Below are 26,339 nucleotides of genomic sequence, written 5' to 3'. Positions count from 1 at the left end.
AAAAGATGTTCAATCTCATTACTAGTCAGGGAAAAGCTGGTTAAAAGCAATGCATCTCATGTCACAGTTAGCACTGACTCATGTCCTAACTGAAAGAAGGACAATACCAAGTATTAGTAAACACATGGACTGCCAGGAATTCTCATAACACTGCTGGAGAGAATATAAATTTTTACAACTTTGAAAAACAGATTGATTTATGACCTATGACACAAGGTTGATCATATGACCTATGACACAGTAATTCTGATCTTAGGTGTAAGCCCACCTAGAGGTTTCAGTTCAGTTCAGTTCAGTCTCTCGGTTGTGTCCGACTCTTTGTGACTCCATGAATTGCAGCACGCCAGGTCTTCTTGTCCATCACCAACTCCCAGAGTTCACCCAAACTCACGTCCATCGAGTCGGTGATGCCATCCAGCCATCTCATCCTCTGTTGTCCCCTTCTCCTCCTGCCCCCAATACCTCCCAGCATCAGAGTCTTTTCCAATGAGTCAACTCTTCACATGAGGTAGCCAAAGTACTGGAGTTTCAGCTTTAGCATCATTCCTTCCAAAGAACACCCAGGACTGATTTCCTTTAGAATGGACTGGTTGGATCTCCTTGCAGTCCAAGGGACTCTCGAGAGTCTTCTCCAACACCACAGTTAAAAGGCATCAATTCTTCAGCGCTCAGCTTTCATCACAGTCCAACTCTCACATCCATACATGACCACTGGAAAAACCATAGCCTTGACTAGATGGACCTTTGTTGGCAAAGTAATGTCTCTGCTTTTGAATATGCTCTCTAGGGTGGTCATAACTTTTCTTCCAAGGAGTAAGCGACTTTTAATTTCATGGCTACATTCACCATCTCCACTGATTTTGAAGCCCAGAATAATAAAGTCTGACACTGTTTCCACTGTTTCCCCATTTATTTCCCATGAAGTGATGGGACCAGATACCAGGATCCTAGTTTTCTGAATGTTGAGCTTTAAGCCAACTTTTTCACTCTCCTCTTTCACTTTCATCAAGAGACATTTATATGATATTATACATGTTTTAATGCTATTCTCCCAAATCATTCCCCTGCCTCCGTCTCCCACAGAGTCCAAAAGACTGTTCTATACATGTGTCTCTTGTAAAGTAAAAAAAAAAGGCATTTATACATGCCTAAACCTTGTGTTTTGTACTAGAATGTGTGTAACTGAAATAGCTCACATTGGAAGAAATCCCATATATTAGGAGTAGAATAGATTTTCAAATATGTAATGGGCCATTTTTAAAATGCAATAATATGCAAGAATGGAAAAAATTAACAGCTACAAAGAGCAGCATTTACAAATTTCACAAATATAATGCTGAAGGAAGAAACCAGACACAACATAAAATCAGCCTTATAAAGATGACATAGATATGATATAAACATGTCTATAAAAGAAAACAAGGATGCAGTCACACCAAAAAAAGAGAAAACGTGGCTATCAGAAAGCCAGGGAGACAGGCTTCTGAAAAAACTCTTGGAGTTTTGGCCTCCAGAACTGAGAGGAAATCAATTTATGTTATTAAAGCCACCCAGTCTGTGGAATTCTCTTTTGGCTGCTCAAGCAAATTAATACAGATTGTGTGTTTTATATAGATAAGGTATACAATGTTAAAAATCAGACTAAACTAATTCAACAGTATAAGAATTCAAGATAGTGGAGAATAATGATTGGGAAAAAACACAAGAAAGGTTTATGGAGGGCACAGATATTCCATTTGAAACAATTATTTAACTATATGTATATTTGTGGATTTTTCTGTATATGTATTATATAGCGATAGAAATTTATACATTATCTATATTCATTTCTCTATATGTATCTATCCATCTATCTATCTCATAGTAATGGCAGTACAATAAAGGCTTTATGAGTACTTGTTCTGTAGTTTGGGTCTATTTCAGGATTTAATACAGATTTATCTTGGAAAAACAAAGCAGGTCAGTAGGCTCATAACATTTTGAAATGAGAAGTATAAATGTGCATATGCTTTTCCAGATACTCAAATATATTTAAAAGACTTATTACATAGACGTCAGAGTACATAAATAGGTGTTTTGATCAATGATATTTAACTGCACAGATAAAATACTAGTGTTTAAAATAGTTTATGTGCAATAAATTATGTGCAATAATTACTAATTAATAGGGAATGGATTGAAAATTAATTCTTTATTAATAATTGATTTATATTCTACATTGAAATAAATGAAATAAATGTCATGTAGATTTTCTTAAATAAGTTTAGAGCTCAAAGTATTAAAACAATTTTTAAAAACCTGATATGGATATTAACATATTCAAATGACAAAAGAACGTTCTAATCATAAATACAATGTAAAATAGTTAAGAAAAGTATGTTTGATATAATTAAAAACAAAACTCCAGACTACACCCTGAATAGTAGCTTTTAATCATTGTGAATGAGAAATGATAATGTCTTTAATATTTAAAGAGTTTATACAAAAACGGGTTTCCCAAGTGGTTGGTAAAGAACCTACTTGCCAGTGCAGAAGACACAAAAGACATCACTGGGTTGGGAAGATCCTTGGAAAAGGAGACGGCAACCCACTCCAGTATTCTTGCCTGGAGAATCCCATGGACAGAAGAACCTGGAGGGCTACAGTCCATGGGGTCGCAAAGAGTCGGACATGACTGAAGAGACTTAGCAAACAGCACCCACATCAGAAACAGTGCAGTTTCAGAGCTCTGATTTAAGAGTGAGCAAATGTGAATTGCAATTTTTCTATGTGCTTCCCATTTAACCATGGAAAAGTTACTTAATGTTTTAATATTAATAGTTCATGTGTAATATACATATAACAGTATCAATTTTGTAGTTTTGTGAGAGAGATCAAATAAAATAATGCACTGCTTGGCATATTTTAAACATTTAGCTATTATTGACACTATCACAATTCCTATTATTATATTATAAATCTGTAAATTTTCATCCTATAAGTAAAGACATAAATAAAATATTCCATTTTTCTTTTCAAAATATGTGAGGTTTGGAATGAAAAAAAATATTGTCTTATTGCTGTGAATACAAATGCTACAAGTTTCTCATATATAGTTTAGTCAAGAACCTGAATGTTCAGTGCTGTTTATTCCATCAATATTACTTCTACTGTATTTTTAAGCAAATCTGGTTCCTTCTCAAATAGCCTTTTGTTTGGCTTGACTGCTATTTCTCTCAATGTATATTATTTCCATCACTGTTTTAAAATATTCATTATGTTTCTCTTTACATCTTTTCAAGTCTGGTTTTAGCTTGCTAATTCAATGTTCATATTTAAAATTTTATCAAGCTTTTAATACAGGTTTTAATTTTCCTTTTTTTGCCCTTTATTTATTGGGGTGTTTGGTTTTTACAGAGTTTTTGCCCTACTAAACTTCCATTATCCCCAAAGGATTCAGAAAGATTGTTTTATAAATGGCTGGATTATGTCACTAATTCTTAAAACTTATTCATATCCTAGAGTAATACAAATAAAAACAAAAACAAACAAATGGGACCTAATTAAACTTAAAGGCTCTGAACAGTAAAGGAAGCCATAAACATAATGAAAAGACAACTCACAGAATGGGTGAATTTGCAAAGGAAGTATCAACAAGGGATTAATCTACAAAATATATTAATACAAACAGTTCATGTAAAAATAAATGAATAAATAAAAAAGAGAACCCAGCTCAATCAAAAACATGGACAGAAGATCTAAGTAAACATTTCTTCAAAGAAGACATGGGCTTCTCTGATAGCTCCAGCTGGTAAAGAAGACATAAAGATGGATAAAAATCATATGAAAAGATGCTCAATATCAGTAATTATCAAAGAAATGCAAGTCAAAACTACAATGAAGTATCATCTCACACCAGTCTAAATGGCCATCCACTACCAAAAAGTCTACAAAAAATAAATGCTGGAGAGAGTGTAGAGAAAAGGGAACCCTCCTACACTGTTGATAGAAATGTTAATTGGTATAACCACTATGGAGACCAGCATGGATATTCCCAAAATAGCTAAAAACTATCATACGATCCTGCAATCCCACTCCTGGGCATATATCAGGAGAAAACCATAGTTCAAAAAGATATTTGCACCCTTATGTTTGTTGTAGCACTATTTACAATAACCAAGACATGGAAACAACCTAAACGTCTATTGACAGTTGAGTGTACAAACGAGATAGGGTACATATATACAATGGAATATTACTCTGCCATAAAAAGAACAAAATGACGTCATTTCCAGCAATATGAATGGGTCTAGATATTATCATACTAAGTGAAGTAAGGCCGACTGAGAAAGACAAATAGATGATATCACTCACATGTGGAATTTACTTGGGAAAAGTGATAGAACTTGAACTTTTCAAGACAGAAGTCAACTTACAGATACCAAGAAGAAACTTATGATTATGAAAGGGGAAATTTTGGTGGAGGGACGGATAAATTACGAGCTTGGGATTAACGTATACAAGGATGGACTGTATAGCACAGAGAACTCGACCCAATATTCTGTGATAACCAATATGAGAAAAGAAGCTGAAAAAGAACGACTGTATATAAGTGAATCACTTTGCTGTACATATGAAACAAACACAATGTTGTAAATCAAGTATACTATGATAAAATTTTAAAAACTCACCATGTTTCCCTTTCATTAATAATAAAAGGCAGAATTAGGAGCATAGCCGTCATAATTCAACTGTTGTATTCTTCAACATCTCATGCCCTATTCCTCCTGCCTCATTATACTCCAACCAGGCTTGTTTTGAATGCTTCAAATGTTCAGAGTCTTTCCCAATTCAACTATCTGTGATCTAGTTATCCCTCTGGAACAGCCACTATTTTTTCATATTTTATGTCAATTAAAATATCAATTCTGAGAGACCTTCCATAAACCATACAAAATAAAAGAATTTTGCACTCATTTGCATCTCTACTTATTCACCTTATATTCTCCATATATTTCTTTACTGTCATTTTTCATACTTTGTCATTATTCATTTATTTTTAAAATTTACAATGTTTTTTCATCAATTAGGTTCCATAAGGTAAATTTTAGGAACTCAGGAGCTTATCAGAGTATACTCCTCAAAAGACCATGCAAACCATCAGCATATAATAAACACATCTTACATCAATGAATTAACCTTCTGGAAAGGTAACATGGAATTAATACAAATGTTGAAAAGCATTCGTGTTGATGGGGATTTGAGTTTGATCTTGAAAATATGTAAATATGAATAGCTCTCCTGTAGGAGTCTGAGTTTTCTCGAAATCCAGAATACTCTACCTTAGTAAGCAAAAGGCATCAAGGCAATCAGACAGTGGTCAGTCACGTGTGCCTTCCACTTTAAGAAAACCTCAGTAAGATTGGTTTATCCCAGGGGTTCTGATCTGATTAGCCATGATAACATTCAAAATAACTCTTCATGGGACTTTCCATCTTAAGTTAGTGTATTATAGGAGGGACTCATTATATTGGTTTTTAAGGACTGATTTTATTAAAAAGCTCTGGCCCTCCAGTTCCATTGTGCATATGCTCCCATTCCAAGGAGTAAAAGCCTGAGCTAATGTTGCGGTGTCATCCTTGCTCTATTTATATTTAGAAAGATTAAATATATGGGGATACAAACATCACTTTTTTTCATGGTCAAAATAAAAAAAAAGTTTATAGTCTTTTTTAAGTAAAAGTTTACAGTCAAAAATATACAGTTGTAAAAATATTTGCTTCTTTTTTGCAGATTTTAGTAACCATGCAGATATATGGTATAATCAATTACTTCTAAAAGACATGATGATGGCACTTCACCTCAACCTGTCTCAAACATTGTTACAAACAAACCTCCATCTACCCACTTATAAGCAGAATTTACTCACATGTAAATCTATTAAAATGACCAGGTAGGTGCTTTGTATACAACAAAAGCATGAAGATACAGTTCAGTTCAGTTCAGTTGCTCAGTCGTGTCCGACTCTTTGTGAACCCATGAATCACAGCACACCAGGCCTCCCTGTTGATCACTAACTCCCTGAGTTCACTCAGACTCACGTCCATCGAGTCAGTGATGCCATCCAGCCATCTCATCCTCTGTCGTCCCCTTTTCCCCCTGCCCCCAATCCCTCCAAGCAACAGAGTCTTTTCCAATGAGTCAACTCTTCACATGAGGTGGCCAAAGTACTGAAGTTTCAGCTTTAGCATCATTCCTTCCAAAGAAATCCCAGGGCTGATCTCCTTCAGAATGGACTGGTTGGATCTCCTTGCAGTCCCAGGGACTCTCAAGAGTCTTCTCCAACACCACAGTGCAAAAGCATCAATTCTTTGGCGCTCAGCCTTCTTCACAGTCCAGCTCTCACATCCATACGTGACCACAGGATAAACCATAGCCTTGACTAGACGGACCTTTGTTGGCAAAGTAATGTCTCTGCTTTTCAATAGTCTATCTAGGTTGGTCATAACTTTTCTTCCGAGGAGTAAGTGTTTTTTAATTTCATGGCTGCAGTCACCATCTGCAGTGATTTTGGAGCCCAAAAAAATAAAATCTGACACTGTTTCCACTGTTTCCCCATCTATTTCCCATGAAGTGATGGGACCAGATGCCATGATCTTCATTTTCTGAATGTTGAGCTTTAAGCCAACTTTTTCACTCTCCTCTTTCACTTTCATCAAGAGGCTTTTTAGTTTCTCTTCACTTTCTGCCATAAGGGTGGTGTCATCTGCATATCTGAGGTTAGTGATATTTCTCCCAGCAATCTTGATTCCAGCTTGTACTTCTTCCAGCCCAGCGTTTCTCATGATGTACTCTGCATATAAGTTAAATAAGCAGGGTGACAATATACAGCCTTGACGTACTCCTTTTCCTATTTGGAACCAGTCGTTATTCCATGTCCAGTTCTAACTGTTGCATGAAGATTATCTTCTAAATATTTTCCAACTACATTAACACTGCTTCCTTAGCAGTTTCCTGTGCTACTGCAATATTCTTTACATTCTTTGACTATTTTTGCCATTTTTTAATAAAGTATGCTCTGATTGCTTGCCCTTGAAATGTATGGCTAATTCAACAATTCAATAGTTTAAAATTATGTTAAGCATTGCATATACTCTCTCTTTCAGTGAAATTTGTGATTCACAACAGAATATTAACATCTCTGAGAAGCCTCTATTGAGGCTCCAAATCCATTATCTCTGTTTTGGTTTACTTCAGAAATAAAGAAAAAAAGGTAATTTTAAGAGAAAGTTGCAGGGATAGAGTAGATCTCAGGAAACTCCCTTACTGCCTCCAGTTGGCACAACTAGGTCAGTGGGCTTAGCAGCACACTGGGTCTGGGTGGAAACATTTGCCAGGTCAGAGGAGCCAAAAGAGCAAAAGCACTGCTATTAGATCCCCTGCCTTATTAGCGCCTGCAGACAGCTTATGCCATCCTATAAGACAGAGATATTGGTTCTCTGCAGGCCACTTCTCAATGCCCTAAAACCATGATTCTGCACCTTGAAAGTTTTGCTGTGTTATACAAGGGGCATCTCCTCTTATCTGCTTCCTCAAAGTGGGGCTAGTCGTTTTCCATTTATATTTCCTTAGGACCTTCTATTACACACTGCCCACTAAAGCTCTAACGTCAAGCAATCTGTTTAATTCCGTTTAACCCAGTCTTCCCAAACACATCTGACCAGAGAACCCTTTTTTCCCAGCTCCCAGCTGGTGTCTAGTACAAATACCATGTAAAGAATGCTGACCTACCAATGATCTTTCCCTATATTTGTTTGCCTACATGACTCCTACTAAGAAAAATGGATTAAAAGAGCTGAGATGGCATTTCTGTGATCTCTGCGGGCTAAAATCACAAAGTTGCAGCTGGATACCTTTTTTATGGAGCATATTTTAATGAGAACACTCTACAGTATAATATAGATACTAATATAAAGCTAAGTATATAGGGCAGAATGTAGCTTCTGATAACCAGTTTTCTGTTTCTCTTCATTAAGGAAGCAAAGAGTCGGAAAGGACTGAGTGACTAAGCGCACCCACACAAGGAACTTGTAACAACCTTTAGTCAGTGGGTCTAACTAGAGCTGCAACACAATTCCAGATCTTCCTCTGAGTGTTTCACTTAGTTTGTTTGGGGATATTTCTTTCTTTCTACTTATCAACTTTTAGTGAATATTTTTAGCATTTTACCTTCATTTGTTCAGTTATTTCTGAAAATATTAAGACCACTTGCTCCCATACTGCCTACTTTTCTCTTCCTTCCTCATTATTTCAGGAACTGATTTCAGTAAGTTGGCATATGTTCCCCTATAACTTTGTCTATTTTATCTATCCTTAGGGAAGCACATCTTTATCTATATGTGCTTTGTATTTATTTGAAATAAATAAATTACATATACTCTGAGAATTTCTTAGCAGTGTATTGTTGAAATTCATTATATAAAATTGGGCATGGTTTTCATACAGTAGTATTCTGAAGCATCATGTAATAATATTTATGGCTGGTGGAAATATAGGGGGAAAATATACTCGATACATTGCAGAAGAAAATAGAAATTGACACTTTCTTTTTTTGAAGAGCAATCTGATGTCAATAAAATGATAAATGCATAAATGCTTTGATCCATAAGAATGAAATCAATACAATTATATCAATATATATGCAATGAAATCAATACAATTATATATATAATATGTCTTATACAGTACAACTTACGGTATACAGAAACTATAAATAGACTAAATACATATCAGTGATTACGTTTAAAAAATGATGGCACAACATCCTTTTAACTGATGTTTACCTTTTTCTCTAATCTATCCTCTAGTACACTAAAAAAAAAAAAAAAAGAAACCTGACCTAAGATGGTGCCAAAAAACATGTGTTTTCTCTCCAACTTGCCTTTAAAATTGGTAAAGAAGGCATCATGTCAATTCATGGCAGGTGAATATACAAATTTACAACTCAAAAATAAGTCCAGGGCAGAATATTCAAATCTAGGAGGACACTGCTAGGGTTCTTATAACTTTTTTTTTTTTTTGAGTTCTGGTTACTCTAGAAATGTTTATTTTGAATTTTTAAGAAGTTGCAAATTTATGGTTTGGGCACTTTTCTCTATGTGTGTTAATTTTAAAGAAATTTGGAATTAGTAAAAGATATGCCTATTTGTAAAATTTAATTTTCCACAGTACACTCGATTTTTTACAAAGTGAATAGAATGTACATTATCCTTCCTTTATTATTTATCTTTTTAAAAATTTTATTTATCTATTTATTATTTTGACTGTGTTGGGTCTTCATCGCTGTGCAGGCTTTTCCCTAGTTGTGGCGAGCAGGGCCATGCTTAGTTGTGGTGTGTGGGCTTCTTATCGTGGTGGTGTCTCTTGTCGTGGAGCATGGGCTGTAGGGCACAGGCTTCAGTAGATAACAGGACATGGGCTCAGTAGGGGCAGCTCCCGAGTCCTAGAGCACAGGCTCAATAATTGTGGTGCAGGGGCTTAGTTGCTCAGTGGCATGTGGGATCTTCCCGGATCAGGGAATTAACTGTGTCTTCTGTGTTGGCAGGAGGATTCTTTACTATTGAGCCATCAGGGAAACCCTATCTTTTTATTATAAACATGCAGCTGATTGTCAATGATTTTGGCAGGAGAATGGAGAAATTTAGATCTAGATCTGAGTTTCTTAACCTTAGCACTATTGACATTTTTTGGTCAATAAAAACAACAGCTCCCAACAACAAACTCCCTTTGTTGTAGGGAGCTTTCCCGGGGATTGTAACAGTATTTTGGCCTCCATTCACAAGATGCCAGTAGTATCTTCCCATTTGTAGTAATCAAAAATACATCCAGATGTTGTCAAGTGTGGGGCTTCCCAGGTGGCTTAGTGGTAAAGAATCTGCTTGCCAATTCCAAAGATGCAGGCTCAATCCCCGAGTATGCCAGATCCCCTGGAGGATGAAAAGGCAACTCATTCCAGTAATCTTGTCTGAAAAATCCCATGGACAGGGGAGCCTCGTGGTCATTTTGGGTCCTCTGGCAGTCCATGGGTTCACAAAGACTCTGACACAACTGAGTGACTGCACATGTATGCAGAACCTTCTTTGACATTATGGCATATACTCATAATTTTAAGGAATCTAATTTCATGCACAAAATAAAGTTATTCTTTTTAATGAGGTAACTTCTTTGGTGAACAGTTCTTGGCCAGCTTGTATTAATATTTTATACCAGCTACTATAGTGATGGAGTAGCACCCAATTACTTCTTATTTCCTGGAGCATCTTTAATGGAAAGTGTCATCCATCAGCTACTGTACAGTGTTTTGATCTAAATGGTTATGTTAACCTAGGTGACCCTGGAAGGTAAGGAAATGAGTGAAACAGTGAGGGTGTAACTGCTGGCAATTTGTTATGATCTTTATAGCTTATATAGTTAAAATTCCCCATATTATTATGAACCGTTGTACTTTAAAGGATAAAGTATTTTCACCAGAGATGGCTCCTGTTGTGTGAAATGCCTTCAGGGGACAAACTCTGCATAATGAAAACCCTGTGATTGAGGTATTCACTGTAATAGATGAGCAGCAGACTGCCTCTTGTATTCACGGAATAACTGCAGAGCAAAACACCCCCCAGACGCTGACAGGATTAAATTTATCATGCTCCTTTGGGGGTGAGAGACAGGTTTGAACGTTTTATATGTACTCTGGCTTGAATTAATATATGCTTTTAATTAGTCTAGCTCTCAGAAAACCTGAGAGAACATCAAAACCCTAAGATGTTTGGGCACAAAGAATGTTTAAGCAAACGCACTGTCAAAACAATACTGCTATGATGTTTTTACTAGATGTTATTATGCTTTATCTCAGTTAGAATGTTTATCTTATGGATATTAAAATGTCTGAAGCATTCTTTTTCAAGATGCACTAGGAATTATCATGTGACTTAAAATATGTTTGGGGAGAGCAATTGATGCTTAGGCTTAACATATGTTCCTCATTCTCTATTTTCCTTTGCCTACCCTCACCATATTAATTTTACACCTATAATGGAAATGTTTTGCCTAGACATTAATAATCCTGAGTTTTCTGTTTGATACATAAAGAGTGGGGGAAATTGCATATGAAAATCCCAGCTGATAAAACATTTCATTCAACCCTGAACAGATTTACTACTCCATATTAAGGGTACCGCTGTATTACAAGTCTCTGGACTTATCATGTATACACACATAGGGTTTTAGGAATTCTAAGGGATTGTGAGTGATCTGGCTCATAGTGTGATTGGATAATCTTGCCTGTGTGAGATACTGCACATGATCAGAGCACGGGGAAATATCTGAACCTCAGTCAGTGCCAAGAGAATTTCCAGGTTTGGAACCCACTTTTTCCTGTGTAAACAGACTGTCCAAGGCAAATTCGATCCCATCTTTGTGGTTCGTAATCTCCACAGCTAAAAGTGGAGAAAGTGAAAGTGTTAGTGGCTCAGTGGCGTCCGACTCTTTGTGACCCTCATGGACTGTAGCCAGCCAGGCTCCTATGTCCATGGAATTCTTCGGACAAGAATACTGGAGTGGGTTGCCACTCCCTTCTCCAGAGGAACTTCCCAATCCAGGGATCAAACCCTGGTCTCCTGCATTGTGGGCAGATTCTTTACCATCTGAGCCACCAGGGAAGCCCTAAGCGGAGACAGGGCATTTTGGGGGTTACGTCTGCTGGTGGGGGGATGGTCTATCAATATTTTTTAAATGCTTTACAAGTTTTACTAGTTTTCTATAGTCACAAATACTTTGTTTTGGTTATAAGAACAGCCTCTAGACCAGAGTTGGCACTCAGGTCTTTAGGTGTCTGAAATGCTCTACTAAATTGAATTTATTTCATGAGTAATTATATGAAGCTGACTCTCCGCCCTACTTGGATCAAGTATGTGTGACAAAAGGAGGCCTGACTAGGATTTGGAATCAGTAGTGATTTTAGCCTGGGAGCCCTGATAAGGAGTAGGATTGATTCAGAAAGAATGGAGAGGAGGAATACTGTATAAAATACAAGGTTTTATAACTCATGTCCTTATGTTTATAGGGAGCTGACTTTTGTTGACATTTGATGATGTTATTCTTACCACAGATTATGAAATCATAAAGACCTGTTTTCTGATACAGGTTCTTTCCTTACTGGCATTTTTATCTTTGGTAATTTTCTTAATCTCCTAGTGCTCAAAGTTTTTATTTAAAATGGGAAATAATAATTCTTGACACAATTACTTTAATGGAGAATATAAGCAATAAGTTCCTTTAAAACAACTAAGTGGTTAGCAAAGAATTCTAGTTGAGCACTGAGGTTACTCTTTATGTATGACAGAGAGAACAATGGATCCACAGAAATAGATTCAGTGTGTTAGGCTGTGAGATTCTGAAAACAAGAACTATACCTAAATTCACTTTTCGCAGTAGCATTCAACAAACTGCTTTGTATATAGTGAATATAATGTATATTAAATTAACTGAATGGTTGATGGAATAAATCTATTTCTAAGGAGAAAGGAAAATCTGGCAGGATATTGTTATATCCAGTTGTGTGCTGTGCAGTGAAATCACTGATTCTAGAATGTCCTCACCATCATAGACACAAATTATTAGATCATTGACCCCAGTCTTAATTTTACACATAGGAATTATATTCCTGTCTTATTTTTAACTTGAAACACATTGGTATATCATTTTAGACATTTTGAGGAATGAAAAACTCATTATAAACAGGTAGTAGATAATTTATTGCCACATTATTATTCTAGTACTGAGGAATCTTGGCCAGATATAGTTTAGTACGTATAGAAACATCTTTCAAGCACTATAAAGTTCTATTAATAGATGGTGATAATGCTTTACACACTTTGGAAAAAGATTTCTCCATTCTATATCCAAAAAGGAAGTACTATATTTAACTAAGTTAACAAATGAAAAATGTACTTTCGAAGGTGACATTACAATGGGTAATTCATAAAGTTCATTTCTACTTGTTTGGGTGGTATTCTTAAACAAATATATTATATATATATAATATATTTGCTGTTTAAAATTGGGATTTGCTATCATTTTTATTTTATTGGCTTCAAAAACATTTGATCCATTAGTAAATGACTGTAACACTGGCATATTGCTAATAAATAAATTATATTTCCTAAAGAAATAAACACTTTAGCTACATGTTTTTTCCTCTCTTCTACCAGTTTTACTGTGATATGATTAACATACAGTACTATATAGGTTTAAGATGTATACCCTAATGATTAGATTTACATATATCATGAAATGTTTACAAGTTTAGTGAACATCTAACATCTCATATAGATGCAAAATTTTCTAAAACATTTACAATGAACATTTTTTAATTTATAAAAGCTATTAAATAAATGTTTTCTACATTTGAGATTTCAAAATATTTTAAAAGTTAGGTCCTGTAAAAATGTTAAAAATTTCTCCTATTTATATTCTAAGAATAACACAAAGTCTAATAATATTAATAGTCTATTTCTAAAGAAGATATTTAGTTCTATAGTTAATCTGTCAAATTTATTTGAACTAAATAAGGCCAATACGAAAAATATACATAATATATATCTTATCTGTTCAGTTCATTTGCTAAGTAGTGTCTGACTATTTGTGACCCCATGGACTGCAGCATGCCAGGCTTCCGTGTTCATCATCAACTTCCGGAGCTTGCTCAAACTCACGTCCATTGAGTGGGTGATGCCATCCAACCATCTCATCCTCTGTCTTTGCCTTCTTCTACCATCAGTCTTTCCCACCAACAGGGTCTTTTCCAATGAGTCAGTTCTGCTCATCAGGTGACCAAAGTAATGGAGTTTCAGCTTCAGTATTAATCCTTCCAATGAATATTCAGGACTGATTTCCTTTAGGATTAACTGGTTTGATCTCCTTGCAGTTCATGGACTCTGAGTCTTCTCCAACACCACAGTTCAAAAGCATCAATTCTTTGGCACTCAGCTTCCTTTATAGTTTAAGTCTCACATCCATACATGACTACTAGAAAAACCATACTTTTGATTAGATGGAACTTTGTTGGCAAAGTAATGTCTCTGCTTTTTAATATACTGTCTAGGTTGATCATAGCTTTTCTTCTAAGGAGCAAGCATCTTTTAATTTCATGGTTGCAGTCACCATCTGTAGTGATTTTGGAGTCCAAAAAAATAAAGTCTCTCACTGTTTCCAATGTTTCCCCATCTCTTTGCCATGAGTGATGGGACTGGATCCCATGATCTTATTTTTTTTGAGTGTTGAGTTTTAAGCCAACTTTTTCACTCTCCTCTTTCACTTTCATCAAGAGGGTCTTCACTTCCTCTTCACTTTCTGCCATAAAGTTGGTGTCATCTGTGTATCTGAGGTTATTGATATTTCTCCCAGCCCTCTTGATTCCAGCTTGTGCTTTATCCACACTGGCATTTCGTATGATGTACTCTGCATATAAGTTAAATAAGCAGGGTGACAATATAAAACCCTGACATACTTCTTTCCCAATTTCTTATATGTATAGTATTGATATATATTTAATATACACATATATATGTATCTGAATTTATCTAGTAATATATTTGAACTACCTAGGCCAATGTGAAAATATATAATGTATACTGCATATATATAACATATAAATCTGTTAATACATAATTTGTATTGTAGATATATTAAATATATATTTAATTTATTTTTAGACTGGCTAAATCTTTGTAAATCAGTTACTCCAGACTTTACAACAACTGTGGGTTTACTTGAGATCTTTTCAAGCTTGGAAGATTATATGTGGGCTTCTGATTCTAAGTTAAATAAATAAATAAATAAACTAAAGAAAGAAACGATATCTATCATGGAGAATACTATTGGTCAATTACACATATGAGATAGACAAGGAAAAGATCCAGTCTTCCTTAAAAGTAGATTTTTAAAGATTAGGACGACAGAATCTTTTTAGAAATGGTCATATAGAGGCAAAGAACCTGGTAGAACAGTTGCAACAAAAGCAGCCAACGAAAGATACCCAGGGCAAAACACTTCATTTTTTAAAATATACTCAGTATTATGGATATTTATTATCCACGGTTATAACAACCATGGGTCTCACAACCATGAAAAACTGTGACACCAGATGGAGAAATATAAACTCAAGAAATTGATTGGTGTCAATTACATGACATCTGTGAAAACAATTTTCAATTAGGAAAGTCCCATATCAGTGTGATTCTATTGTGTCAAGTTACATAGACTCAAGTTTGCTACACTTACTTCCAGAGATTTCCTAAAGATTGGGATATACCTTGGGATCTCTCCTTTGCAAAGACTTCTCCTAATACCCCTCAAATGATCTTTCATTCTACTTTCCAGAGAAAACTGAAGCTATCATTTTCTACTCACCACTACAAAACTATAAAGCTACTAGAATCTAACCTATCGTTAAAGTTTTTTACTTTTACGCATACATTATGTTTTCACCTTTATAAAGATAATTTCCCCACTGTGCTTTAAATGTATCTCCTCCAGATCCCCACCAAGTATCAATGTCCTCTCAGTTGAATCCTCTTCAGTAGTATGTAAATATGCTCATTTCTTAAAACTCCCCAAACTCTCCTTGATTCCACATATTCTTTTCTTGCTTTATAAACTTAATAATCCATTTCCCCTTAACAGACAAATATTAAAAAATCTCCTCTCAAATTTTGTTCTGATTTCACTTGTTTCTCAACTTATTGAAAGTTGATTCTTATTCCACCTCTGCTGAAGTAGTTCTCCTTAAAGTTAGCAATTCTATGATGCTAAATCCAAAGAACAGTTTTCAAAATTGGTCTAACTTAATTCTCAGTGGTATTCAGTATTTCATTCTTCCATGGGCTTCCATTGTACTGCACTTTTCTGGTAGTTTTATTTCTACTTATCTGGCAATTCTTTGTCAATCACTCTTGGCAGTTCATTTTCCTCTAACTGGTAATTAAATATGTATTTAACCATCATAATTGTTAATGTTTATGTAGCAGAAGAAAAAGCATTCATTCTAAATTCAGTTCTATCTCAATTCTAACCCAGATTCATACTAACCATGGGTCCATGGGTCCATGAACATGGTAGTTATCTTTTTGAATCATAATTTAATTAACTATATAATGGAGAGTCATTTATCACCAGGTATTTATCAAGTCAGAAGCTGTGTTCTAGGATCTAGGGAAAAATAGGCAACAAAATCAACAATGACCCTTTATTCTTATGAAGCGTATAGTCCAGCAGAGGCAATAGATATGTCAAGCTAATATAGAAATTTAAAAAATAATACTCTAGTTAACATGCCATTGTTTGAGTTAGACATATGTAAAATATCCTATAAAATAATCAATACAATGTTGTTGTTATGATTTTAACTTCTACATTGAAATCTCTTATACTGCACAGAGTGGATATCTTATTGCAATCATCTGGAAATTGTGTATAGTCACAAGGAATTGACACCCTGACTTTGATGGCTTAACTCAGTGGAGGCCATCAGCACCTCTAAGATTCTAAATATATATTCACACAGGTGTGAAAGCACATTCATACATGTACATTAACACACTTACAGATAGAGAATATTACTGAAAATATTCAGAGCTCCTTTTTGTCATGTCAAATTACTTAGCTTGTTCTAGTGTATATTTTCTATCAACTCACTTTTCCTGTGTTTATTTTCTGTATTCAATTTAAGAGATTGTCTAGTAAAGCCATAATAAACTTTGTGAACTTTGTAACATAAACTCCTTTATGAATTCTATAACAATATGAAATCTCTACGTTCTTTTCAAACATAATATCAAATCACATGTCTTGGTGAATGCTCTGAAACCACAATTCCATGCACAATATTTGGATTAAATCTCTTGGTGGTATCTGGCTACTTCCGATTCTAACCATGGAGAGTCTCTTGGTGATAAGCCTTTTATGTCGGAACCACAAAAAGAAACAAATTTAACCACTCTTACAGTTAAACACACTATTACATAATAGACACTAGAGAAGAGCAATAAACTTTTGAATTCTAAAACTAGAATGATATATTTCTGGCAAATGGCAGAGGTTTATGAACCCAAACATTCTCAGTATTGCAACTTATTTTAACATAGTATAATATACTTGTACTTCTGCCAAAACAAGAGTTCCTGAATCATTCTGATCAGCTATCAACTATAAATCCTGACAATGGAATAACCACCAGTCTCCTTCTTCCTTTGTGCGATGCTGACATATTTAAGTATTCAAGCAGTCGTTCATTACATGAACTAGCTCTATGAATTCAAGACACTGTAGTGACATCATTTAATGTGCTCACTTTAGTAATGTTTCCCTTTGCACATCATTTATTTAGCCTTTAGTGTTTTCAGGTGGTTCCTGTATAAAGATGCTAATAAAGTCGAGATTTTCCAACAAATGTTCTTACTATCAAATGTAACAAGTAAACCAATTCTATCTGCTATTAAGCTTTAAAAAAACTCAAAAAAGTACAGTATATTATTCGTGTTAGATCACAGGGCTTCCTAACAGGTTGGATGGCATCACTGACTCAGTGGACATGAGCCTGAGCAAACTCTGGGAGATGGTAAAGGACAGGGAAGCCTGGATGCTGCGTCCATGGGTTTGCAAGGAGTCCAACAGGACTGAGAGACTGAACAACAACAGGGCTTCCTAGGTGGCACCAGTGGTAAAGAACCCGCCTTCAATGCAGAAAACATAAGAGACGCAGGTTTAATTCCTGGGTTGGGAAGATCCCCTGGAGGAGGGCAGGACAACCCACTCCAGTTTGGTTGCCTGGATAATCCCATGGACAGAGGAGCCTGGCAGTCTATGGTCCATTGGGTTGCAAAGAATTGAACACGACTAAAGCCGCTTAGGATGCGTGGTTATATGCAACCTAAGTACACCAATGTTGATATATTATGAAAGTATCATGTTCAACCTTTTTTCCATAACACTTCTCAATGTGTTTTTCTAACGTAAACTCTTCTAATTTCAGAGCATAGAAATCCCTCTTAATTGGGGAAATACCTTGCTTTACTCCAAGCATGTATTTCTAATGGGGGTGGGAAATGTTATTCTGAAAGCCCCTGTTTGACAGCATTTCTAGGCACTTTACTTATATTAACTCATTTATCTCACAACATTTGTATTGGATAGACACTATTGTTATCAACATTTTACTGATGGGAATAATAAGGCTTAGAAACATTAAGTAAGTTTCCAAAGTCATATGGTTAGTAAATATCAGAGATTGGATTTTATAAAAATAATCAGTTTCCTGAGTCCAGTCTTTTACATACTTCAAGTCAAGTTAGTGCTTAGTCTGTTCAGGCTGCTGTAACAAATTACCATAGACTGGGTGGCTTAAACAACAAACATTTCTCCCAGTTCCGGAACCTGTAAAGTCCAAAATCAAGATGGAAACAGACTTAATTCTTGGTGAGAATTCTGCAGGTGGCCCTCTTCTTCTTGTCTCTTCACACATGGAGAGTAGAGACAGAAACAAGCTCTCTTTCCACTCTTCATATCAAGGGCACAAATACTATCCTGTGGTCTCTACCCTCAGGATATTATCTCTCACAGTTCCTGTCTCCAACTATCAGCACACTGGGGAAAAGGATTTCAACATACAAACTTTGAAGGGATACAAATGCAGTCCATAACACTAGCCAAGGGTCTCCCTTGAATTTTTCACATTAGAACTTAACTTGGGAAAGTCTGAGTCCAAGGAAACCAGGAAGTTATATTTCCTATATGGTGGATAAAGGCAGTCAGAGATAATGAAGCCAGTGAAGAAAAAGAAAAAAGGTTTGAGAGTGAGAATTGAAAGCATTGACAATTTGTCCTGATTGATTCCAAGACAACCTGCACTCCAACATTTTCTGTGGTTTGGCTGGTCAGTAAATTTCCCTTCTCCCTAGGCAACCAAAATTGGTTTTCCAATACACTTTTCTAAAATAATGTTTTCATGGTAGCAGGTAGGCTTGTTGGTCCACTAAAAACAATGGAAGGTGTCTGGAGGTGAGGTTAGAAAGGCAATAGGAATAGGGGATAGATGTTGCAAGGCTTCATAGACCATTGTACATGTATTAATAATACATCATGTGCATTGTACATTAGGAGGAAGTTGATGATTTTATGACTAAATGACTAGAAGGAGGGGTCAGAACTATCAAATGCTATACAGTTATTATATAAAATAAAGGCTGAAAAATATCAGAGAGCTTTATTATTAACAGTTAATTTGTGGGAGCTGAGTCAGTGCAGTGGTAGGTAAGATTCCAGATTGCAAACTGATAAAAACCAAATGATAGATCAACATCTAGAAATCATGATGAAAGTCATCTCTTTCACTCTCTTTTTTTTTAAGAAATATAGTTTTAAAGAAATAGAGATAAAATTGTAGGTATAGGAGTACAGGGAATTAGGGGAGGATTATTAAGCATAATTTTATAGAAATGGAAAATAATTCCTTACACATTTAAAAATCTATTTCTTTGTGTCATCTCATATTTACATTTCTTGCATGTGTGCAGTGCACATGGCTATAATTTAACTCAGAAATGTAAAAATATTTCCCTGCTTTTCAGAATATTCATCTCAGGATGAGTTAAATCAGGAGCAATTTTCTGAGAACATGACTTTTTCACCTTAACAAATTATAAGGGAAATATACTTTCTTGGGTACTATCCAATATGATTAAGATAATGAAATGTAATATCTGTGAGAACATCTATTTTCCTCTGCCTATTACTTTGTTTCCTGAAACTCTGGCACTCCTCTGAAATGTTTGCTATCAGTTAGAGACAGAATACATTTTTATAAATTAATAACAATCATCAGTGACATACTCCTTTGTCTTAGTTATATGTTTTATTACCTTACAACCTCTTAGGTGATCAATTTTTTCTAAATGATGCTACCTCATACAAGCTCTTCCCTGGTGAATGTGCCATTTTAAAGCTCACTATTGTTATTTTTAAAGCAGGTACATAAAAATTGTTAGTTTCTCCTGAGTGATGGAGATTGATGACAGGTGGCTAGTGGTAAAGAACCTGCCTGCCAATGCAGGAGACTTTAGATACATGAGTTTGATCCCTGGGTAGGGAAAATCCTCTAGAGGAGGGCATGACAACTCATTCCAGTATTCTTGCCTAGAGAATCCCATGGACAGAGGAGCCTGGTAAGCTACAGTCCATGGAGTCGCAGAGTTAGACATGACTGAAGTGACTTCACATACACCCCCACCACACACACACACCCCCTGTGTAATGGAGATTGATGGCTAAGCCAAATAACTGTTTTCTCCTTTTATCAAATCAAAAGACCTCTCATTTTTTTAGATGGGCACATGGCCACTCGAAGTAAATCTTTTATTCCCCAAACTTATTTGTTCCAAGTGATTGACATGTGACTAATTTTGAGCCAACGGCACAAATAGAAATAGTCTATGGAAGTTCCCTGGGACTTCCCTTAAATAACACGTGCTCCTTGCCTTTTTGCTTTCTCTTCATTCCTTCCTCAGCCCTACTGTTACTATAAGGTATTATTATATTTTTAGCCATTATCATATGCCATGAGGACAAAATCCATACCTTAGAAGTCAGAAGTAATCATCTGGAATGAGCTGGCTCCCAGAAGAATTTGGGGAGCAGAGCTGACATGCCACCCCTGAACTTTTTATCCCTAAATTCTTGCATGAGCTAAAAGTAAAGTTAGACCACTGTTGGTGGTCTTTGCAATTTATGACTGAATTTTAAGTGATACATCATGATTCTCATTATGAAATTTTACAACTAAGTGTAGAATAATATGCCTTTTAAGCAAAATAATTCATAACTGCTATCATATTTCTACCATCAATTTCATAGTCATATTTTAATATTTTCTTAAAATATTTTTTGAAGTATTATTACATGGATAAAAATTTGCAATTATTAAGGGAATTTAGCTGCACCCAGATTTAGCTGTACTGTAACCTGCTCCCAAATAAAAAAATAGAACATAAACAATGCACCAAAAGATTGACCCTATAAACCGTAGGCTTTAACCATTTGAAGATAAATACTATACTGATTTCCAACAATGTTGGCTGATTTTGTTTGCATTTGAAATGCATATATTTGGAAATGTTCTATACATAGTCTTTTTTTTTTTAATAGGGGGAGGGTCTAACCTCCTTCACTCAATGTTACACTTAGGATATTTGTGGGATTTCATATAGCAATCGTTTGTTCATTCTGACTCTTGTAGAAAAAAAAAGTTAATATGAAGATATGCTACCTAGAGCTCTCTTCAAGGAAGATCTTGCTGTTTGGCTGCTGGGAGTAGGGGTCAGCATACAGCCTCCGTGTGTGCGTGTGCATGCTCAGTCATGTCTGCCTCTTTGTGATTCCATGGACTGTAGCCCACCAGGCTCCTATGTTCATGGAATTTTTCAGGCAGGTATACTGTAGTGAGTTATTGTTTTCTACTCCAGGGGATCTTCCTGAGCCAGGGATCAAACTAGCATCTCCTGCATTGGCAAGCAGATTCTTTACCACTGCATCACCTGGGAAGCCCATACAGCTTCTAGCTCTCAGTATATTCAGAGTCTGCTTTAGCTGCAGAGAGGCACTTTTTACAGTTGGCTTGCATCTTTCACATCTTTCTCCAAGGAAGTTTGCATCTGCTGATAGAGAAGGTCAGCGATATAAAGACCCAGCCATTTGGTCCCAATAATGGACAATCCAATGGGCAGTATTCCCTTCAGTTCCCATCCTCCCCAGGGTTGGCTGAGGGTATGTCAGATCTGTATCAGAGTTCAATTCTTAGCAGCCATGCTTCTTTCCACTTCCTTTAACAAATCCTGATAAACATCTTGTCTCAGTATCTGTTTCCAAACATCCCAACCAGTGACCGCTGGAACCAAGAAAGCAGGGGATAAGACTGGATTTCAGCACTGCTCACTACTGCTTGATTGGCAGTGAACACTACCTTGTGGGTGGTAGGTGGAGCACCACCTCAGTGACAAGGTCAAAATCTAATTAGTGAAATGTTCACAAGTAATGCATTGGGGGAGTGTCACTAGTGAAGCAGAAAGTATCAGGTATTGCAGATATATCAAGAAAAGAGTAGCGCTATTGCTCCTCTAGAAAAGTGGCTCCCACTAGGGATAAGTTTGCTTCTGCCTTCAACCCCTGCCGTCACTTCATGGTGATCATGAAGGGAGCATTATTAAACCCATCATTTCAGAAGGCTGAGGAGTCCAGAAGTGAGTCATTGTGAAATGGAAGTGGTGTACCTGGGAGAAGACCTGAGGGCCCAAACAAGCTGCATGAGCAGACAACAAAGACTTTCCATGGCACACACCAAGGCTGCTCCACTGTCCTTCCATCCGCTCACACAGTCTACTATAATACAGGATTATGTCTTAAATTCTGTTATTTCCTCAATGTACATATGCTTCTGGTCACTCAACCTATTCAGCTTGTTTGAATTATTAATAAGGTGCAGATTGTTCCCATTTAAAAAAATATCTTGCTCAAATCACTTCCTGGGTATTAGACTACATATCAAACTAATTTCCTAAACAGATGTCTTAAGGGATATCAAGATACAATATATCCAAAATGAAACCTTTAATCTAATCTTTTCAAACTAACCCTTCTCATGTGTTTCTTTTTTTAACATTTTATTTTATATTATAGTTGATTAACAATATACTATAGTATATTAATATCAGGGTCATTTATATAAATGACCCAGTTGATTAACAATGGGACTTTCCAGTAGCTCAGATAGTAAGAATCTGCCTGCAATGCAGGAGACCCAGGTTTTATCCCTGGGTCAGGAAGATCTCTGGAGAAGGAAATGGCAACCCACTCCAGTATTCTTGTCTGGAGAATTCCACGGACAGAGGAGCCTGGAAGGCTACAGTGCGTGGATTTGCAAAGAGTTGGACATGGCTGAGTGAATAACACTCCATTCATAAACAATGTGCTAGATTCATATGTATTTCTCATGTGTTTCTTATTCCTGTTAATGACATCTCAGTTATCTATTTACAGAAATATTAGCATCAATTCAGTTCAGTCGCTCAGTCATGTCCGACTCTTTGTGACCCCATGGACTACAGCATGCAAGGCTTCTGTGTCCATCACTAACTCCTGAAGTTGCTCAAACTCATGTCCATTGAGTCAGTGATAACATCCAATCATCTCATCCTCTGTCATCCCCCTCTCCTCCTGCCTTCAATCTTTCGTAACTCAGGGTCTTTTTCAATGAGTCAGTTGTTCGCATCAGGTGGCCAAAGTATCGGAGTTTCAGCTTCAGCATCAATCCTCTCAGTGAATATTCAGGATTGATTTACTTTAGGATTGACTGGTTGGATCTTGTTGCAGTCCAAGGGACTTTCAAGAGTCTTCTCCAACATCACAGTTCAAAAGCACCAATTCTTTGGTGCTCAGCTTTCTTTATAATCCAACTCTCACATCCATACATGACTACTGGATAAAACATAGCTATGACTAGACAGGCCTTTGTCAACAAAGTAATGGCTCTGCTTTTTAATATGCTGTCTAGGTGGGTCATAGCTTCTCTTCCAAGGAGCAAGCGCCTTTTAATTTCATGGCTGCAATCACCATCTGCAGTGATTTTGGAGCCCAAGAAAATAAAGTCTGACACTGTTTCCATTGTTTCCACATCTATTTGCTGAAGTTATGGGACAGGATGTCATGATCTTAGTTTTTTTAATGTTGAGTTTTAAGCCAGCTTTTTCACTCTCCTCTTTCACTTTCATCAAGAGACTCTTTAGTTCTTCTTCGCTTTCTGCCATAAGGTTGGTGTCATCTGTATATCTGAGGTTACTGATATTTCTTCTGGCTACTTTGATTCCAGTTTGTGGTTCATCCAGTCCAGCATTACACATAATGTACTCTGCACATAATTTAAATAATTAGGGAGACATTATACAGCCTTGATTAACTCCTTTCCCAGTTTTGAAAAGTCGGTTGTTCCAAGTCCAGTTCTAACTGTTGCTTCTTGACTTGCATAAAGATATCTCAGGAGGCAGATAAGGTGGACTGGTATTCCCTCTCTCAAGAATTTTCCACAGTTTGTTGTGATCCACACAGTCAAAGGCTTTGGCATATTCAAAAAAGCAGAAATAGATGTTTTTCTGGATCTCACTTGATTTTTTGATGATCCAATGGATGTCGGGATTTTGATCTCTGGTTCTTCTGCCTTTTCTAAATCCAGCTTGAACATCTGGAATTTCACAGTTCAAATACTGTTGAAGCCTGGCTTGGAGACTTTTGAGCATTACTTTGCTAGTGTATTAGAATATTAGCATAATCATGCTAGTTTTCTTCTCTTCCTCAAACTCAGTAATCCAATGAATTATCTGATATTTTTCCTCAAAGATATATATAATAGATTTGAGGAACATTAAAAAAAGGTTCCCTCTCTGCAGACTAGATCATGTTAACATGGAAGATTGTGCTAATTGGGGGAGTTTACCTCACACCATGATCTAAACGCTTAGCATTCTATCTTTAGAATGCTATTAAAATAATTTATAACATATATTTAAGTTCAAAAACAATAATGATAAATTATCAAATATCAGAAATAAAAAGTTAACTTACAGGTAATGTTGAAAGGTTGCTGAAGCTGAACAGATAATAAGAAGGAAAGTTAATATAAGGTTAAGAATTTAGGGATTCAAGATCCTGAGAGAGAAATTGAGACCTAGGTCTGTGTGGGGCTAGACACTGTAACTGAACTTTGGTAATACAGACAACAGCCCAAAGTAATGTCTTATCTATGAAATACAGATTTTAAAATATTGCCTTGCATACTATAAAGAGGTCTGGTATTTATTGATATCTAGAGTAGAACAAGAGTTTTCTGTGACTATTTTGCAATATCAAATTTGTATCATTCATGGACATAGTAGTAAAATGAATAATATACAAGAATCAACGTGAAAACAGACACCAAACCATTAATGCAATTCATTAGTCTCATTAAAGTGAAGTCGCTCAGTCTTGTCTGACACTTTACCCCGTGGACTGTAGCCCACCAAGCTCCTCCGTCCATGGGATTCTCCAGGCAAGAATATTGGAGTGGGTTGCCATTTCCTTCTCCGAGTCTCATTAAAGTTAAACACAAAAGGGCTCTTGTTGTTGTTCAGTTGCTAAGTTGTGTCTGACTCTGTGAATCCATGGACTGCAGTAGGCCAGCCTTCCTTGTCTTTCACCATCTCCCAGAGCTTGCTCAAACTCATGTCCATTGAGTCAGTGATGCCATCCAAGCATCTCAACCTCTGTCATCCCCTTCTCCTCCTGCCTTCAATCTTTCCCAGCATCAGGGTCTTTTCAAATGAGTCAGCTCTTCACATCAGCTGGCCAAAGTATTGGAGCTACAGCTTCAGCATCTGTCCTTCCAATGAGTATTAAGTATTGATTTTCTTTAGGATTGACTGGTTTGATCTCCTTGCTGTCCAAGAGACTTTCAAGAGTCTTCTGCAACACACAGTTCAAAAGTATTAATCCTTCTGTGCTCAGCCTTTGGTCCAACTCTCACATCCGTACAAGACTACTGGAAAACCTGTAGCTTTGACTATATGGACCTTTGTTGGCAAAATAATGTCTCTGCTTTTTAATATGCTGTCTAGGTGGGTCATAGCTTTTCTTACAAGGAGGAAGTGTCTTTTAATTTCTTTGCTGCAGTCACTATCTGTAGTGATTTTGGAGTCCCAAAGAATAAAGTCTGTCACTGTTTCCATTATTTCCCCATTTATTTGCCATAAAGTGATAGGACCAGATCTTTGTTTTATGAATGTTGAGTTTTGAGCCAGCTTTTTCACTCTCTTCTTTCACCTTCACCCAAGGCTGTTTAATTCCTCTTTGCTTTCTGCCATAAGGGTGGTGTCATCTGCATATCTGAGGTTATTGACATTTCTCCCAGCAATCTTGATTCCAGCTTGTGCTTCATCCAGCCTAGCATTTCTCATGATGTACTCTGCATATAAGTTAAATAAGCAGGGTGACAATATACAGCCTTGATGTATTCCTTCCCCAATTTAGAACCAGTCTGCTGTTCCATGTCTGTTTCTAACTGTTGCTTCTTGACCTGCATACCAGTTTCTCAGGAGGCAGGTAAGGTGGTCTGATATTCCCATCTCTTGAAGAATTTTCCACACTTTGTTGTGATCTACACAATCAAAGACTTTAGCATAGTCAGTGAAGCAGGATGGTTTTCTGAAATTCTCTTGCTTTTTCTATACATT

Source organism: Bos mutus, chromosome 14, assembly GCF_027580195.1.
Source record: "Bos mutus isolate GX-2022 chromosome 14, NWIPB_WYAK_1.1, whole genome shotgun sequence".
Taxonomy (NCBI): Eukaryota; Metazoa; Chordata; class Mammalia; order Artiodactyla; family Bovidae; genus Bos; species Bos mutus.
Note: the sequence above shows the minus strand (reverse complement) of the source record.